At 43.1% G+C, this 18422-nt stretch overlaps 1 non-coding gene across 1 annotated transcript; it reads right to left on the bottom strand.

The window, feature by feature from the left end:
• Positions 1-17991: 17991 nt before the first annotated feature.
• On the bottom strand, positions 17992-18066 carry Trnat-ugu. The gene has a single exon. It is a non-coding gene; the product is annotated as a tRNA-Thr (tRNA).
• Between the last annotated feature and the right edge of the window lie 356 nt (positions 18067-18422).

Here is an 18422-nt window from a genome sequence, read left to right as displayed (position 1 = left end):
CGGGTCCGATAGACTGCCGTGTCATCCTCTGGCAATGGCGTCATAAGATGCCGTACAGAGGGCCATATATTCAATAAACAGCTCACCTCTTATCCAATTTCTTGATCTTCGAATTGCTACTAATGGGTAGAGTAGCTCCTTCGTTTTCCTTCCACCTAGGAAAAATCTCTGGCAGTACCGGGAATCGAACCCAAGTTCCCAAAATAGCAGTCAGCCCCGCTGAACACTCATCTACGGAGGCGTACTGTACCTAATTGTACTTAGTAGAAGAAGGCATTCCTTGTATAGACAAACTGGGCGAAGCACCTTTATGTGCTGCCTGTTAAGGTAAAAAATTACGTAAAAGAATAATTTTGTAGCAGTGGTAACATCGGTTCTCGAAAGACGACTGAAGTTAAGCGCTTTCGATCTTAGGTAGCACTTGGCTGGGTGACTGCAGTCTGCCGAGTGCTGTTGGCAAGCGGGATGCACTCAGCCCTTTCGAGGGAAACTGAGGAGCTACTTGACTGAGAAGCAGCGGCTCCGGTCACGAAAACTGGCAACGACTGGGAGATCGGTGCCCTGAACACACACCGCTCCATATCCGCATCCAGTGACGCCTATAGGCTGAGGATGACGGCAGTCGATCAGTACCGTAAGGGTCTTTCAAGGCCTTTTCAGGCGGAGTTTAGTTTTTAATAATATCTCTATGGGTATGTTTACCGAACCAAAGAAAATTTAAAACATTAAGACGTTTTGGTTATCTCCCTAGGCGTCAACTGAGATCCACTCCTGACACACACAAAAATTTGTATTACTCGTGGTCACAGCTCATTCGACTCATAGTAGAAAATGATATGTGTACTCTGCCTTGAAAAGTTGTAAAAGAGAAGTGCATGATAAAATAACGTCCTAAAAATACTCAGGGCCTGACGTAGGCTTGAGATGTTCTCTAGTAGTTGATACAGAGAATATATTACTACCAGATGTTTGTAATTAAAATGCAGCTACGACAGAAGAACTGTGTGGGCTGTTACTATCGCAATATAGTCAAACTTGGTAGATATTCTAACGTGTTAAAGTGGAACCGATTTAAGCTGAAAAAATAAATACAATTTAGGCCACCAGGTGCAAATCTAGATCTGTGAATGCAACAAAGGCACTTAGTTGTCCTTCCATCGATAACAAACGGGAGATGGGCAGAGAAGGTCAAACAAGTGAGAAAGAGATTATGTTGATTTTATCATTAACCGCTGCTTACACAATTTCTTCAATACGAGCATCAGAGGCGTCGACGAGATGCTGTGCGGCGCCACATTTTCACATGGTGGCTAGAATTGGAACTGTCTTTTCAGGGTAAATCGACACCAAATTAATTCACTAGCATATGCAAAAAGTTTCGCTGCCATACCATAATTAGAGCCCACACTGGACCCCTGTGAGTAGCTGCACTTTACTTATAACCACCCGGTATGGATGTCGGAAAATCACTCGTACGGCTGGAATTAATTGTGTTATATGCCAGTACTGATGGTGCTCTCGCCAACCAATAAACTCACTCATTAACTAAACATGTGAGCAAAAATTCATACTTGCCAAGATTAATTTTTTCACAGGGAAATAATAAAAAAATACAGAAAAGAAAATTTACATCCATGACACTTTTCTCTTAATACTTGTATACTCCGTACCACAGTATACTAGCATACTGTGGTCTACAAAGGGAAAAAATATGGTATACACATGGTTTCTGACGACATATAACAAAAGAATTTCTAAGAGCATCTTGACGAAAAATCTTTAAATTAACCTAGCAAAATATCGTCTCCAAGCCAGAGTTTACTCTCATTTCCATTTCACAGTGGCTCGTCAATCTCGATACTGTTGCTCATCGGCAAATATTGCACAGATAGAGGGGGGCACTGGCCGCCTCGAACCAAACTATCCATAGAGTCTACTAACTCATGTTCTATATATAATTGCAGTTGTTACGAAAAGTGCTATGAAATAGAATTTGCGCAGAATCACAGGAATAAAGGAACCAGTTAAGATAGTAACTGTAACAATGCATTTGACTCAAAATGCATGGCTATACTGAAAGGTGGCAAGACACTCTCTCACATTAAGCACTCTGTCGGCCAGATTAATATTCATATTTTAGGTCCTGAACTCCATGTTCCCCAATACTACATTTAGTATGTGTGGCTTATGACGTTTTTACATGAGGAAATTATGAGCAGAATTTTCAAATAACTGCATGTGTAACCTGTAGAGAACTTGTACCCGAGGGGCCGTAGTGGAGGTGATGGAGAACCAGGAGAAGGATGGATTGTGGGCCAAAAATGTTGTGTCCAGCGACCTGGCTGTGCGAGTGATTTGGGGAGCAGCGCTCTGTCAATTGTACCTGCAGAGGGTCCTCAGGCCATGGCCTTCCAATCATACCACTTAGGGTCGGAGCAGGAGGGCGCCGCCTTGCAAAACCTTTTAGCTTGGCCAGGTGACAGTCTGTTGCGAAGGTGGGCAGATGGCAGAAAGTGGTTGGAAGAAGCCATTTAAGAGAAACTGCTGTAATCTGAGCTTTTTTGTAAATGGTGGGATGATCATAAAATTTTAAGCATTCTCATGGTAGAAGCTGGGAGGATACAATCAGAGAGGCTGGTACATGTGTTTAGTGGAGGCAAGACTGTAGCTCCCCCGATGCAAGGAAGTCGCCAGGATCTTTAGCGAGCGACAGCCCTTTTTCAGAAATTGTAAATGGACGGTCTGGAAAGATTAAACTCTTTGAATGTGAGGGACTGTGGTCCCGTCTAGGTAGACGTTTTATGCCGAAACATGGCCTTGCTCACGGTGAGAAAGACGCTTTGCTAGATTAAATTTTTCTTTTTTCATGCAAGGGAGATTCTGAGTCGCTGATTGCTTCCCCTGGAGATATCCAAAGTAAAGGCTTGCTCCTCCAGCGTAGGAACACCGGTGCTGTGTCTGGATTGGCTACCAGGCCAGCAGAACGGCCAAGAGGTGGGTTTCAATGAGTGTAGGATAGTTCGATTGGTTCGTACAACATGGAGGCGTGTGTTTTCTGCTAATTCAGCTGCAGTACGAGGCTTGGTGGAAAGTGTGATACTTTTTTTCTTCATCTTCTGGTCCTCACCTGGTAGAGAACTACAGCTCTTTTCCTTAGTGGGTGAGACTTATTGCATGCATTCGTGATGGACTAAGAACCAGTGGCAGTTTCCAGCTGTGCTGACAGTGGAAGTACATATTATCTCTGACATATTGTGTGTCACGAGGGTAAACTTATTCGTCCTGAGCCGGCCATCTGAAGTTTGACAATTCGACCACACGCCGTTGTGTCTGTGAGTCAAATTGGTTGGCCAGACCAGGTAACGGGTGCACTTCACACTAAAATCCACTGGGATTTAAGAGCTCTGCTAGGGAATTTTCTTGCGTTCTAACGATCAGGACGCCAGCCCGCGTATTTTGAAAGTTTTTGTGGATGCGTCAGGACATTACAGCTGCCGCCGCGCTCCGCCCCTCCCTACAGCACGCCGTTTTCTGCTGTCGCCTGAATCAAAGTGGAAGGGTAAAGTATTACCACACCGGCATAGTGTGGTTAAATGAAATTCACAGATCCCTGTCCTCCTGAACCATAGTCTGTGGTGTACCTGGTCGTAGTGGATTCCATTTGAATAGAATTTGGCCTCACAGTGCACTCGCCTGGTGGCGTTGTAAGAGGGATTAATCCAGAGGAGAAAATGTATAGTTTCCACCCGAATGAATTCTTTGCCAATCAAGCACAATTTCGTTCCTGATTTATTTTTGTCTTTTTTGTATGATTTATCAGCTCAATAATTTGTTATCAATTTTGTAATCTTAAATACGTCACTGTCCTCATTCATACTCCTCCAGCCATTCACTGTTTTTATTGTTATGTGGTGATAAAAACTTGTCATTATTTTTGTCAACTTAAGTACGCCACTGTTCTTATTCATACTTTTCTAACCACTCACTAATTTTATTTTATTGTGTTGATACAAGGATACACCAGCAATCCAGAATGCAATTTCACTAAATTAGTTGATTTGAAGACTAATTTGTGTTCTGAAAGTGGCCTCAGGCAAAGGTAACGAAAATGCCATGAGTAAATTCACTAATTTCATTACAAAAGTGAAGGGTGTAGCTCACGATTTGAAGATTGTTGAGGAGATAATACTTTTGTTTATGTAAAGATAATAACATTTAGCATCACTTGGACATATATTTATGATAAAACAAGCGACCGCTTGCAGCATCTCTCCGAAAGATACTGAATATGTGGCTGTCAAGGTTTGCGTCTGTCATGTCCAGACACTGAAACCGAACTCCCATTACTCCAACGTGTTTCCGCGCTGAGCTTTCTCCGTGCTCACGCAAACAACTCCCGATGGTAACTACATTCACCCGCTCACTCATTGAGTGAGAGTGCACAGTACATGCACGGTGAAGACTGATTACCCCGCAATTATCAGGAGATGTCAAACACCAGCAGAGGTGTGCACAAAACAAGCGGATCTTAATGATAAAACGAGGTCAGCTGTCACGTTTGAATATATCCAGGCCCTTTTTCGGGATCCGGGATTTTGAAAGAATTTAGAAATACCTTTAATAAATGGTCTTAGCTGAAGCGGAGTTGACGGTTTTCTGTACGCAAACATCTTTAAAAACACTTCGATGAGACTGCGATAGTCACGCCCAAGTGGTGTTGTAATAAAGATCCAGGTACCACCTTCATTAATTGAAGTTACGTCATTAACATTTCGTTTCTTTGGCACTAAACGAATCAAAACAAAATGGCAAACACCATTAATAATCTGGTGAGCGTGTATTGTGCTGCAATTCGTTTTCGCAATTTGAAGGAGAACGACAAGGGCTCGAACAGTCCATGCTGAGTTGGTGAGACATGCGTCAACAATGCACCATCACATGGCATAGTGGTAAGGTAGAGCTGAAAGTTTCAATGTAGTCAGCAGGTCTGGATGATTAAGAATGAAGTGATAGACCATCTGTATATGGAGAACTGTGACACATCCCGAACGGGGCCATAGTGAAAAACTTGAAAATCCACCATCTAGTAGTTTTCACCATCCTTAACAACATATCTAAAGCCGCAAAGGTCCTACATGCTGGGTGCTGCGACTGGCCACATCCATTAAGAGCGCTCACCGAAATGAGACAGCAGTGGAAATAAAGAGGTTTATTAGGCCAATCAAGATGTCTTCTTTAGCCGCCTATTCACCAAAGGCGAATGAGTGTTAAGTTAAAAATGGTTCAAATGGCTCTGAGCACTATGTGACTTAACATCTGAGGTCATTAGTCCCCTGGAACTTAGAACTACTTAAACCTAACTAACCTAAGGACAGGATTCGAACGTGCGACCGTAGCAGTCGCACGGTTCCGAACTGAATCGCCTAGAACCGCTCGGCCACAGCGGCCGGCGCCGTTAGGTATATTACTATCACGCCGAGAAAAAGGAGCAAAATATGCAATGAAAACATATGGATTCCTTGTAGCTGATAAAGGCGAAGACTGAACTATCGAGACCCATGGTGATGCTCATTACTTTCTGGGAATTCTACGGTGTGGTGAAAACAGACTATGGGCGTCAGGCGCACACATTCATGGAAGCATGCAATCGAAATCTCTGGAAAAGGTTGCGAGATCCCATCAAAACGAAACATTGCAGAAAGTTCTCCCAGGGGATGATTTTTCTCCACAACAATGCTCCATTTCAGTCTGCACAGGACAAGTAATACATGTTGTTTGTTTCAGATATCAAATCCTACGTCCTCTTGTCATGACACTCAGTGACTTAATTCTTTCTCTTCTCTCAGACGAAGAAACCAACACTTTGTACACCTTTTCAGAATAATGACGAAATGATTTAAGAGGTGGAACATTTCCTCAACAGCCCAAATACACACGAATAAAATGAAGCTGTCTTATTAGCAATCCATCATTTTCGAAAAAATGTTTCATAGTGGAGGTTGAATATGTGGGAATGAACTAACACCGTCACAAAACTTCATGACCACAGCTTGGTTTTTTTGAGGTGATAAACATTTATCGCGACCCTCCATAGATACAGACATCATGATGTAGGCTTTAAAGTTGAAAGCTGTACAGCTGTGGCAGTTCTAAGTGGTTGCTTATCCCCAAACTGCCACACAGAATATTTCATAATGTTATATGGTCATCCTCATGGTCGATGTATAGGTGTCGTATATTGACGACATAATGACTTGTACGTTGTTACGCTTAAGGCTATTTGGAGCCTTTAGTGGCACTTCAGAGTAGGAAATCACCCCGAAACAATGCAATTAACATACAAAAGTGGTAGCTTTTAGGATACCGGAGATAAATAGTAACACTAGAACCGTGTAAATTGCAGACGCTGTGGGCAGCTGTCCCAGGGAAGACGTTTCACTTCAGAGAATTAACTGGTAACTCCACCCACTGCAGAGACGCTGTCGTAAGGCGTCACTGTAGAAGATAGGCACGAAACGGCACGTCCTAGGAGAGGCAGCAAGCTTGATACTTGCTCCTGAGAACCACAACGTCAAGGGGTTTACACAGTTAGAGTGCTACTACAGCAGTCCCCACCCACAGAAGGGCGGAGGACGGGGCCAAGTGACATAAAACACTGTTGTTGCTGTCCATAATAGGAGTGGCAGTGACTTTAGCTTTCTGCTGAATGTTGTTTATACCAAACTTGGAGTTTGTTAATGTAATATCCAGGCATCCCTACCTGCCAAGTAGAAGTAGGGGAGGAATATAAACGTGGATGGCTAGAGGCGCCCAGGGTGTGCAGAACGACTTGCCGGATTTTTGTATACAGAGAGGGTTCAATGTCAGATTGCTGGGATGCCGACTCCGTGTCGGTCGTGGCCCGCATCCGTAAGCTCTGACATGTCTGTTTTTCCCACTTTGAGTGCTGCTCTCAAGTTTGTACTTAACGTGCTGTTAGTATTCGATACTTCTGTTAGCATCCGCCCCCATGGCTTCTAACACTGGCTTCTGTTGTGCAACCAATTGGTTTTTTGCTTTTTCTAACATTAAGAATTTACCTTCAGTAAAGTAGTAAGTCTGAACTCAAATAATTGGTGCTGATCAGACCCCTGAATTCCATGAGTCTCCTGCTGCAAGCGTCCTGTCGAGTCCCAAAATCCACATCTCTCGTAGATGCCCTATGACACTGAACCAAGTCATCAACCTGCCTTCACCGGGAATTTATCGTTCTGCATTTGCTCCTCACCACTCGGAAATTGCAGACTGACCTTAAATCCCCTTTCTTCCCTCTATCCTGTATCGGGACACGACAGACGATACTTTTACACTGCATCATAACTGCAAACAATATACAATACTACCAGGAACTGCTCAGCTAATTACTTTTTTCTCTTCCATTCCTTATATTATGGTGAGGGGTCTTATTCTCTATAGCCTTGAAAACGGTCTAGCTGGGTTGGGTACATCGTTTATTTAAAAGGACCAGGAAGGGCTATAAACTTGTTCACAGCTGAGAGCCGTCCTTCAGAGAAGGTAGTCACTTCAGAATCCGCTTTGGCCCAGCTCTGCCCATCTAATGGCCCAAGGGCCAACCGATCCGATGTAAAACTTGTAAAACTCCGTTGTGTGATTCCTAAAGAAATATTATTGGAAAGATAACATGTGCAGCCAGGAACAGGCAGCAGAACACGAGTACGATGTTTGGTTTGTCGGCACTCAGCTGCGTGGTCATCAGCGTGAATACAAAGTCCCAATTTTTACACAGTACAATCTAGCCACTGTCACGAATGATGATGGTGATGATGAAATGATGAGGACGACACAAACACCCATTCCCCGGACAGAGAAATTCCTCAACGCGGCCCGGAATCGAACCTGGGACCCCGTGATCCAGAGGCAGCAACGCTGGCCACTAGACCACGAGCTGCGGACAGAAAATGGGAGCGTGAGATCAACCGTTTCTCTGCGGTCTTGGCATGAAAGATTGTTAGTTTAGAATCCTAGCAAAGGACTCTCTGATTGGCTTACAATTATTTCTGCAGAACGCATGCTTTTGCGAGTGTGCTTATGTGTACACCATTCGAGAAGCTGGGGTTAGAAGCCTGTTATGGACTGGGAAAGAGTTTCTGTCTGCCTCTCTACACTTGCCAATCATTTATTAATCATGACAAAATCCTCAAGAGTAGGAGTTTTTTAAAATCATTTAGGAAAGGATTTCTGGGTGGAACTTGCAATGTCTGCTGCAGTTGGTTGGAAAGGTTCCTACACTGTCAGAAACAACTCAGTTTCAGAAAATTAAGTGAGAGAATAGTGGCGGACAGACGATCAAAGACAACACTCGGTTCTGGGTGATGGTAGAATAAAGACTTGCTACCAGGCAACTGATAAGACGAGATCTGCTGTTGTACAGAAGGATGTCCCCGTATTAGTAGTGTGTGCAAAGGTCCAGCTGGACTGAGGATATCCATCCGTTACTGCCACCACGTTCCGCATTCATTCTGTCAGGGAAAGGTAAGAATGAGCCAGTGATGCAGTCACCGAGTAGAGGGGACACGATGCGTTAGGCCACTTCGCACAGAGTGGTTTCGCTTTGCCGCATACTGGTAATTGATTACATCTTTGACACCTATGACAAAGGTTGGGACCGCGTAACCTGTAATTCTCTACTGTTAGACCTGAAATACGACTAAACTTTTGCATGGAATACAGCCTTCAGCTTTAGCATTACAAGTTAATATTTCTAATATCAAGGAATATGGTTGTTTGTTAAACGGAGAATGTATCTGCGCTACAGAACGTATCTGATACTCTAGGTTAGTTAATTTTACAGCAATCTTCTCCTCATATATTGTGATTGGTGGTCCACTAATGACTGATTTTAGCGGTTTGCTAGTCAGACCAGTTTCACAAAAGTGAAATTCGATGCCCTCTTTCAAGAAACTAACACTCCGTTGTCGTAAGGGGTCTCTGTCGCAATGTTAATAGCATAACATCGTGATCTTGTCAAGTACGGACGAGTAGGAATCCTCTCTAGGTATTTTGCAACATCTTTTCACCTTTTAGTATGCTATATGAAGACAGGAGGGAACTTGATTTATATTGGTGGTTGCTGAGGGTTTCCCTTGACGTGAGGTTCATTTTCATTGCTACAATAATTCTGAATAAATTGAAAGCTTTTCTGATCTGGCAAGTTTTATTGTAGCCTCTGATGCCATTGTTGTACCATACTTGTCGAATGGATAGCTGCTACCTGCCGTGGTTGTCGGGTCAGTTGCTGGACTGTTTGGATGTGGTGGGAAGCTTACTGCTTACAATGTGTATGTATGTTGTCGGTGGTTCAAATGGCTCTGAGCACTATGGGACTCAACATCTGTGGTCATCAGTCCCCTAGAACTTAGAACTACTTAAACCTAAGTAACCTATGGAGATCACACACATCCATGCCCGAGGCAGAATTCGAACCTGCGACCGTAGCAGTCGCGCAGTTCCGGACTGAGCGCCTTAACCACGAGGTCGTCGGTGGGTAATGGGTGCTAGCCTACTGGCTGCAGATGCTAAACGCGCTTCTGTTGACAATGGACGCTCTTCGGTCTTGAACAAGATAAAGCTGCTGTGCATTTGGATGTTCGTTGCCGTGACGCTGTTGTGAAAACACGTGTCGGCCTTGATGCTGTTAGTACTGGGAATCGTGGTAGTCGACTGCGTAATATCGAGGAAACACTGTTCTATTATTTATAAATTCACTATTTTCGAATCCTTCCATAGTTTTGCTACGCATTCTTATCGTATCAGACACACGCTGTCGTGTAACTACTTGAATGTCTTGGCACCCTGTTGGAAACGCGGGAATAGATCGTAATACTAAATCTCACACTGTTATCGTGGATAAAGCAAATAATTTAGCGAAAACACTTCCGTGAAGGCCCTAGTGAAAGCTAAACAACCTTGCAGTGAGCCCTAAATTTCCTCTGTACCCATGGCCATCTTCGCATTAGCCACGCGTTTTCTCTATACTGTATGGCGTATTTCTCTTTTTGTTACCATATTCAACATACTACACTGTTGTACAAATTTTAAGGACGAAAGTAGCTTTCGCTTGATGCGTCATTGCTAAGTAGATTTGCTGGATGGAACTTCGTCGGTACATACGAAGAATTGCTACAGTACAGTACGGAAGGTAACTGAAAAAACAGATGACGATGGCACAAAGAGAAATGACTCTCTTATTCGAAGACAATGATCACAGTGAAGTCAGAGGTTCATGATGGTCCCTTGCACATCTGAAAAGACGGGACATTGTCCTTGTTTGGGTTCGTGATCACCTCGTACAGAAATGAATACTCTGCAACGTGCTCCTATGATGACCAAGAGATTGGTGATGAGTTTTCTTTTTATTTTGGTGGGATGTTTAGCTCTTCTGGCGGCGCATTTGGCAACTGCCGGATGCTCATTGCTACACGTGAAAGTGCTGCAGTACACCTTCCCAACGCATCCCACCCGTGCGCAGTTGGATGTAAGTCGGTGAAGTGGGGAGACCAGTTCATTCGCCAAGTATCCTCTCGTTCCAATCGCTGCTCCACCAGTACTGTTCGGCACGGTCGACCTTTTTCATCTATTAAAATGAAGTCAAGTCCGAATCCGTCAGTGACAAGACGAACACGGGGAAAGAGAATAGTGTCACAATAAAGCTGACCGGTGAGGGTACTGTGTTCGAAGATCTGAAGGTCCCTGTATCTTTACGTTCACGGAGATGTATTACAGAGGGACAACAATCGGCTGATGCTGCATCGCATGGGATTTCTCGTCTTATTACTCTGTCTGTATTTTACATGGCATTTTGCAATTTCAACAAATGTCGCGTTTCAACTAAGTTCTACATCTACATCAACGTGATTACTCTTCTATTCACAATAAAGTGCCTGGCAGAGGGTTCAGTGAACCACCTTCAAGCTGTCTCTCTACCGTTACACTCTCGAACGGCACGCGGGAGAAACAAGCACTTAAATTTTTCTGTGCGAGGTCTGATTTCTCTTATTTTATCGTGATGATCATTTCTCCCTATGTAGGTGGGTGCCAACAAAATGTTTTCGCAATCGGAGGAGAAAACTGGTGATTGAAATTTCATGAGAAGATCCCGTCCCAACGAAAAACATCTTGTTTTTAATTATTGCCACTCCAATTCACGTATCATGTCTGTGACACTATCTCCGCTATTTCGCGATAATACAAAACGAGCTGCCCTTTTTCGATGTCATCCGTCAGTCCCACCTGATGCGGATCACACACCACACAACAATACTCCAGAATAGGGCGGACAAGCGTAGTGTAAGCAGTCTCTTTAGTAGACTTGTTGCACCTTCTAAGTGTTCTGCCAATGAATTGCAGTCTTTGGTTTGCTCTACCCACAATATTATCTATGTGATCGTTCCAATTCAGGTTATTTGTAATTGTAATCCCTAAGTATTTAGCTGAATTTACAGCCTTCAGATTTGTGTGACTCATCGCATAACCGAAATTTAGCTGATTTCTTTCAGAACTCATGTGAATAACTTCACACTTTCCTTTATTCAGGGTCAATTGCCACTTTTCGCACCATACAGATATCTTATCTACGTCATTTTGCAAGTCATTTTCATCATCTTATGACTTTACAAGACGGTAAATGACAGCATCATCTGCAAACAATCAAAGACGGCTACTCAGATTGTCTCCTATGTCGTTAATATAGATCAGGAACAATAGATGGCCTATAACACTTCCTTGGGGAACGCCAGATATTACTTCTGTTTTACTTGATGACTTTCCGTCTATTATTACGAACTATGACCTTTCTGAGAGGAAATCACGAATCCAGTCCCACAACTGAGGCGATACTCCGTAGGCACGCAGTATGGTCAGAAGACGCTTGTGAGAAACGGTGTCGAAAGCCTTCTGGAAATCCAAAAATATGGAATCAATTTGACATCCCCTGTCGATAGCACGTATTACTTTCATAAGTATAAAGAGCTAGTTGAGTTTCACAAGAACGATATTTTATGAAAACGTGCTGACTATGTGTCAATAAATCGTTTTCTTCGAGGTACTCCATAATGTTCGAATACAGTATGTGTTCCAAAACCCTACTGCAAATCGACGTTAGTGATATAAGCCTGTAATTCTGCGGATTACTCCCACCTCCCTTATTGGGTATTGGTGTGACTTGAGCAATTTTCGAGTTCTTAGCTACGGATCTTTCTGTGAGCGAGTGGTTGTATATAATTGCTAGATATGGAGCTATTTTATCAGCGTACTCTGACAGGAACCTTACTGGTATACAGTCTGGACCGGAGGCCTTGCCTTTATTAAGTGATTTAAGTTGCTTCGTTACTCCGAGGATATCTACTTCTATGTTTCTCATCCTGGCAGTTGTTCTTGATTGGAATTCAGGAATACTTACTTCCTCTTCTTTGGTGAAGGAGTTTCGGAAAACCGTGTTTAATAACTCTGCTTTAGTGGCACTGTCATCAGTGACTTCCCTGTACGTAAGCCTCCTCAGCGAAATTTTGTCCTTGTTCAAATGTGCGGGAATTCCTAAAGGACCAAAATACTTACGCTAAGGACAACACACACACTCATGCCCGAGGGAGGACTCCAACCTCCGGAGGGAGCAGTCGCACAGTCCGTGACATTTCCCTCAATCTGCGCGTCCTGAGGCAGTAATTTTATGAGTTGTCCTTTGGTTTATTGAGTTTACAGTTAATCGTTTTTTAGTGGTGTACATCTTCTGTGGAGCTGGGATACCAAGTATTGTTGAGCTGTCAAAACACGTAAAAAACATTTTAATAGACAGGACAAACAATATGATGACGGATAATGATACAGATGTTTCAGTCCTTGATGACGGTGATGATGATGATGATGATCATGATGATGACAATGAAGCAGTTTTGTATGTTATATGGCGTTGCAATATTGAGAGCCAGTAGCGTTATCTTGCACGTTCTCTTATTTGCACCGTTTATTATTTTCTTTTGAAGTGCTGTTGATAACTGAGCAGTCTCTGCTGCATACTTGAAAGGTAACTCTTTACGAAAAAAAAGAAACTAGTTTATAGCGCCCTGTGATAAAGTTTCATTCCACTTTCGTCAAAATTACGCCGTAACAGTACATCGCGTTTTGCTGGAAGTGCCCTTTTAGTTTTACGACATTATTTTCAAGGCGTTACACTGTATACCAGCTGCAGTCGACTGTATTAAAAAACGTCGCCCACGCAAAACAGCCATTCGTCTACGTTCGAGCTCTGTAGATTGCTTATGTAGCGGCCTTGCACCTCGGAAAGCATAACGACCCCTATCCGGCGATTTACAGCTCCCCTGCACGATACACTTCCGGTCTGGGTCGTCAACAGCCCTGCGTTTATATGACTCACTTGACCGTTCACTCTGCATTTCAGATATTCTACGGTCCTGCCATGATGGACTGGGCCAACGAGGCAGTTTGTGTTACGATTATTCCACAACCATGTGCAACTGTACATAACAGTGTCAAGTTTTGTGTTATTCGGAGCTCTCTGACACATCTACTTGACAGCACTGAAGAGCATGCGAGTTGTAGCAAACGTCTGTTTAGTTGCAAAAACCTTATATGAAAACCGATTAAATTAATTCGCTGGCGCCGGTTTCCTGTGATTAGGACTTACTAAAGTACTAAATGAAGCACTCATACCCTGAAGGTTGTTTTATAGGCAAGCTCTTGAAGAATGTTCTATGACTTGCCCTTTCTACAAAGAAGGACGCTGTTACCCAGTCACTTTAAAGCTGACTCTGATCCAAGGTGCGAATTGATTGTTTAAGCACACAATACCTGATATGAATAAGGTTTCAAAGATCGACGTTAAAATTTTCAGTCTATAATCAAACAAGTAACCACTCGATCATGCATCAGTTTCTGTTTACTGTAACTACTTTGAAGCCTTGGCTGGCGGAATTGTAGAATTTTATCAGTCAGCATGATTATCGCAATTTTAAACTCATCCATCGTGTCTCCTTACACGATACTTTATCCGTTCTGCCACTGTGAATTAAATAATTCCTTTCTGAACATCCTCCTTCCTCTGGTATGTCATTTGTGAGATGATGAACTTCGAGCACTAGACAGCCAAACATTCGATACAAAACGTGGTCTGATGATTACTTTCTTTCCCCAGATGCACTGTCCATGGTTCACACTCTAATGAACTACATGAAAAGTCGTGAACACTTGGTCTGCATCAGTTTTAGGATTTGAGTGAGTGACGTGCGTATACTGACCAAGAGAGGAAGATCTTTATAGAACATGGTCGGAAAATGAAGCAAAAGAGCTGTTATAATGTGACATGATAGCCAGTAGTCTTTAGTTTACCAAAAGTGTCTTACACGGCCCCGCAGGCTTTAGCTGGGATAGATACAGGGGGAAACGTCAGACAACGCCTGAAGGCCAATGCTTTGAATACGTGGAAGTTGTGAGGAGCACGCGCAGGATCCGTTTGTCTAATAAAAGCAGTTTTTTCCTTTAAAATTTAACAACTTTATCAACTTTATTTTTAAAATAGTAAGTGAACTTTCGTTCTCATGAACAACAACTTTCTCAATACAGTTTTTTAATGAAAGTTCCTGAAGTATTATTTGACAGATCCAAGAACAGTTCTCAGATTCAGTTGACAACGCTTAAAACTCAAAATCCCTTTTCAAGCAAAGGAAAAAAAACACAAATTGCATAATGCAAGATTAAACAAAAGATTCTAAAGCCACTTGGAAATACTAAATTTTTTCTAGGTATCATCTGTGATTTCTAAAGGCAATAAAGTATTGATCACAAAATATTAATTAAAATTAACTTAAATGCAATGAAATTGGATTACTATCAACGTACACTTAAACCCCGTAGCATCTACCATATGTACCGAATCACAAAAGCATTTTCCTACATGTGATGCATACGACACCCAACGAATTATGACAAATAAGCTTATATGTTATAATTAACCAGGTATGTGAATCTTTTCCTTTCAAAATAAATTTAAAAAATACCTCTTAATCTCATTGGCTCCATCCGTTAAAAAAATGTGCAATACATATCTTTTAATATTGTCATGGTTATATGCGCTGTCGTGCACCGTGCTCTCCTTCAGGATCACATGCAGCACGGGAAAGATTTTCCACAATGTACAAAATGTTTACAGGGCGCAACCACCTTATAGAAAATGCATACTGCAACTATGCGTCGATGTGTATGCGGCTCGCAAATCTTAAAACGGGCGAGGGAGTACATTTGGTACTACTGAACACTTCGACTATATCTCACCGCACCAAACAGCGGTACGGTTGGGTAGACAGACAAATCAGCAACTGTTGCAAGGCAACCTCAGAAAAGGCATCATGAAAATAATTAGAGCTTCAAACTCTTGGGAGGGCCACACCAAACCACAGAATAACATCCCAATCTAAATTATGAAAATACTATCTACGATTTCGCCATAACATGTAGAACCGTTTTAATGCCATAAGAAGTGAACTACAATTAACACGATTCATAAGCGTCCTACTGTAAAGCTCCACAGTCAATCTTTCCATTACCACAAACACTTAACAGTACCTCCAAAGTTCACTCATGTACACTAGCAGTGTGTCAAATTACTCGTTATAGTTGCAGATAACAGAGTTTAACACATTGGCTCCGACTTAGGTTTCGTAATAAGGCAAGCCATGATTCGGTCTCTCACTTGGATCCACCTTCGATCCAAAACAGTCATTTACTTTAAAGCAGCTAAATAGACGGCAAAGCCGATATTAACGGTCTCCTTCCAAGCAGCACTCTAACTAATGACTGCAACACCGAAGCAAAGCTACACCACTCATAAGTCTGATATACGCCCCACCAACGTGCACCTTTTTAGAATTCTTATGTTCACCTCACACCAAGCTTGCCATAAGTCTTCGTCGGAATCCAAGGGTAGAACTCAGAAATCACTTCTCAGCCCTTGAATGACCACACGATGACCGCCATCGGTACATCAGCGGCCCTCCACACTAGGATCTTCGAATTCACGGTGTTCCATCCCGAACCGACTGCTTCCGCGGGGCCCATCGACCAAGCGACCTTGCCCTCTGACACTGACGCGACGTCGCTCCTCACGCACAGTCCGGAGCTAACTTCCAGCAACCCCCTTCTTCCTCCTTCTGTCACCTCGCGGCAAGCGGGTAGCCAATTCGCTAAAGATATGCGAGGACCAGAGACTCCAATCTGATCTCGATACTGACATCGCGGCGAATACTGAGAAGGCGGGTGATTTCGAGGAAAAAAATGAATAGCTAGCTGTACCGGATCAGTGTCCATTGGGAAAATGGCGAATATAATAACTTTTTATGGAAGTTCAATTTTGGGTGAATACATCGTATAAAGCAGTGATTGTATTATTTGTTGCCAGACTTTCTTAAGCATTGTTTACTGTTTCGAAAACGTTTCAACATTTCAGGGCGTGCACTGTATTTTTTATAAAGACTTGATTCCAGTTTTCATCAGCGAAACTAAATGGCCTGATCTCAAGCAATTATCATTATAATAATTGAAGTTCACTGTCTCCACAATACATTCACGTAAATACTATTCGACAGATATTCATCTCGATCAAACAACCAGATTTGAATGTGGCATCATGTCGACATATTTTTAACTCCATAAAACTTCCTTTCTGGTCACTGCAGATGCATGACTCAATCGTTTTGTAGCTCATTAATCAATTTAGTATCGTCGTTCTTGTTGCCAGTAGATAAAGACGTGCGGCGTGACTAGAGGAACCGATGGACACTACCTCTCATGTGTTTTCCTTTGGTTCAAATGATTCAAATGGATCTGAGCACTATGGGACTTAACATCTGAGGTCATCAGTCCCCTAGAACTTAGAACTACTTTAACTACCTGACCTAAGGACATTACACACATCCATGCCAGAGTCAGGATTCGAACCTGCGACCGTAGCGGTCGAGCGGTTCCAGACTGAAGCGCCTAGAACCGCTCGGCCACATCGGCCGGAATTGTTTTCCTTTCATCGAGGAGTAACAGATATCTTCTGCAATAGCTGACAGATTGCTTGACAGTTTGTGAGTATAGTCTTATTCGAAATTTCGTAGACCATCTGAGTTATTTCTTTTCGTATGTCGCAGAGATGACACGCTGCAGAAATTAAGTTTCTTAACATCACACACAGTATCTGCACTGTTCCTTACAGAATGTCTAACGTACCATTACTAACTGCATTTGTAGGTATGTCCTTTAGCGATCGTGGATGGCGGAGCCGGCTTCTAGTAGCCATGGCGAGAGGGTTTCGTTCTTCCTGGAGATGTTGCACCAGACGTTTTGTGATACTTCTAAATGGATTGAGGACAGGGCATACGACGAAGGCCTCGGGGAGAGTAACTTTCTCATGATGGAAGGTGTTTTCCAGCTACATTGAAAATAAGCTACTCAAAATCCGAAGACGAGCTCGCCAGTGGTCTAAGGTCAAATCTGCTTTCGGCAGGTGAGCGGCGAGAACGTCTTGTGTACGTCCCGTCCGCAAAGTCGCGAGCGCTCGTGGTGTGTTTACTTCCTCGCCACAGCTTCTGCTCGCGTCCGTTGACATTTCAGTCGCTATGAAGTTACAACGGAATCGAGACTTTTAGCTGCTTACAGGCGTTGATAAATATCAACAGGGACAGTTGAAAATGTGTGCCCCGACAGGGACTCGAACCCGGGATCTTCTGCTTGAATGTCAGATGCTCTATCCTTCTGAGCCACCGAGGACACAGAGGATAGTGCGACTGCAGGGACTTATCTCTGGCACGCTCCACGTGAAACATACATTCTCAACTTACTGTCCACACATCAACATTTGTGAATGAAATGATAATTAAATCAAGACCCTAAGCTGCCGGCAGGTGTTGATATACATCAACGGTGACAGATGAAAATGTGTGCCCCGACCGGGACTCGAACCCGGGATCTCCTGCTTACATGGCAGGCGCTCTATCCATCGGAGCCACCGAGGGCGTAGAGGATAGTGCGACTGCAGGGATTTATCCCCTGCATGCTCCCCGTGAGACCTACATTTTCTACTTAATGTCCACACACTACATTCGTAGTACCCCTGCCCACTATGCTCATTACTCGCGGTAGTCAATCTACCGATTCCCGTAAGAGTTTGAGCAATGTGAGTGCATCTGCACTGAAGAAGATCATTGGCCGGTTAGCCTTATCTGTATGAAGATGGTATCTGTTCTTTCGGAAATGTTCGTACAGTGGGAGTTCCACTGTTAAATTCAGAGGAGAGAGAGGACAGGCTGAAAGGGTGTACTGGAGGCCTCTATTAGGGGGAGGACTTGTCTGATGACGTGACACAAGAAGTA

Source organism: Schistocerca piceifrons, chromosome 1, assembly GCF_021461385.2.
Source record: "Schistocerca piceifrons isolate TAMUIC-IGC-003096 chromosome 1, iqSchPice1.1, whole genome shotgun sequence".
Taxonomy (NCBI): Eukaryota; Metazoa; Arthropoda; class Insecta; order Orthoptera; family Acrididae; genus Schistocerca; species Schistocerca piceifrons.
This window is presented reverse-complemented; position numbering and strand designations above follow the sequence as displayed.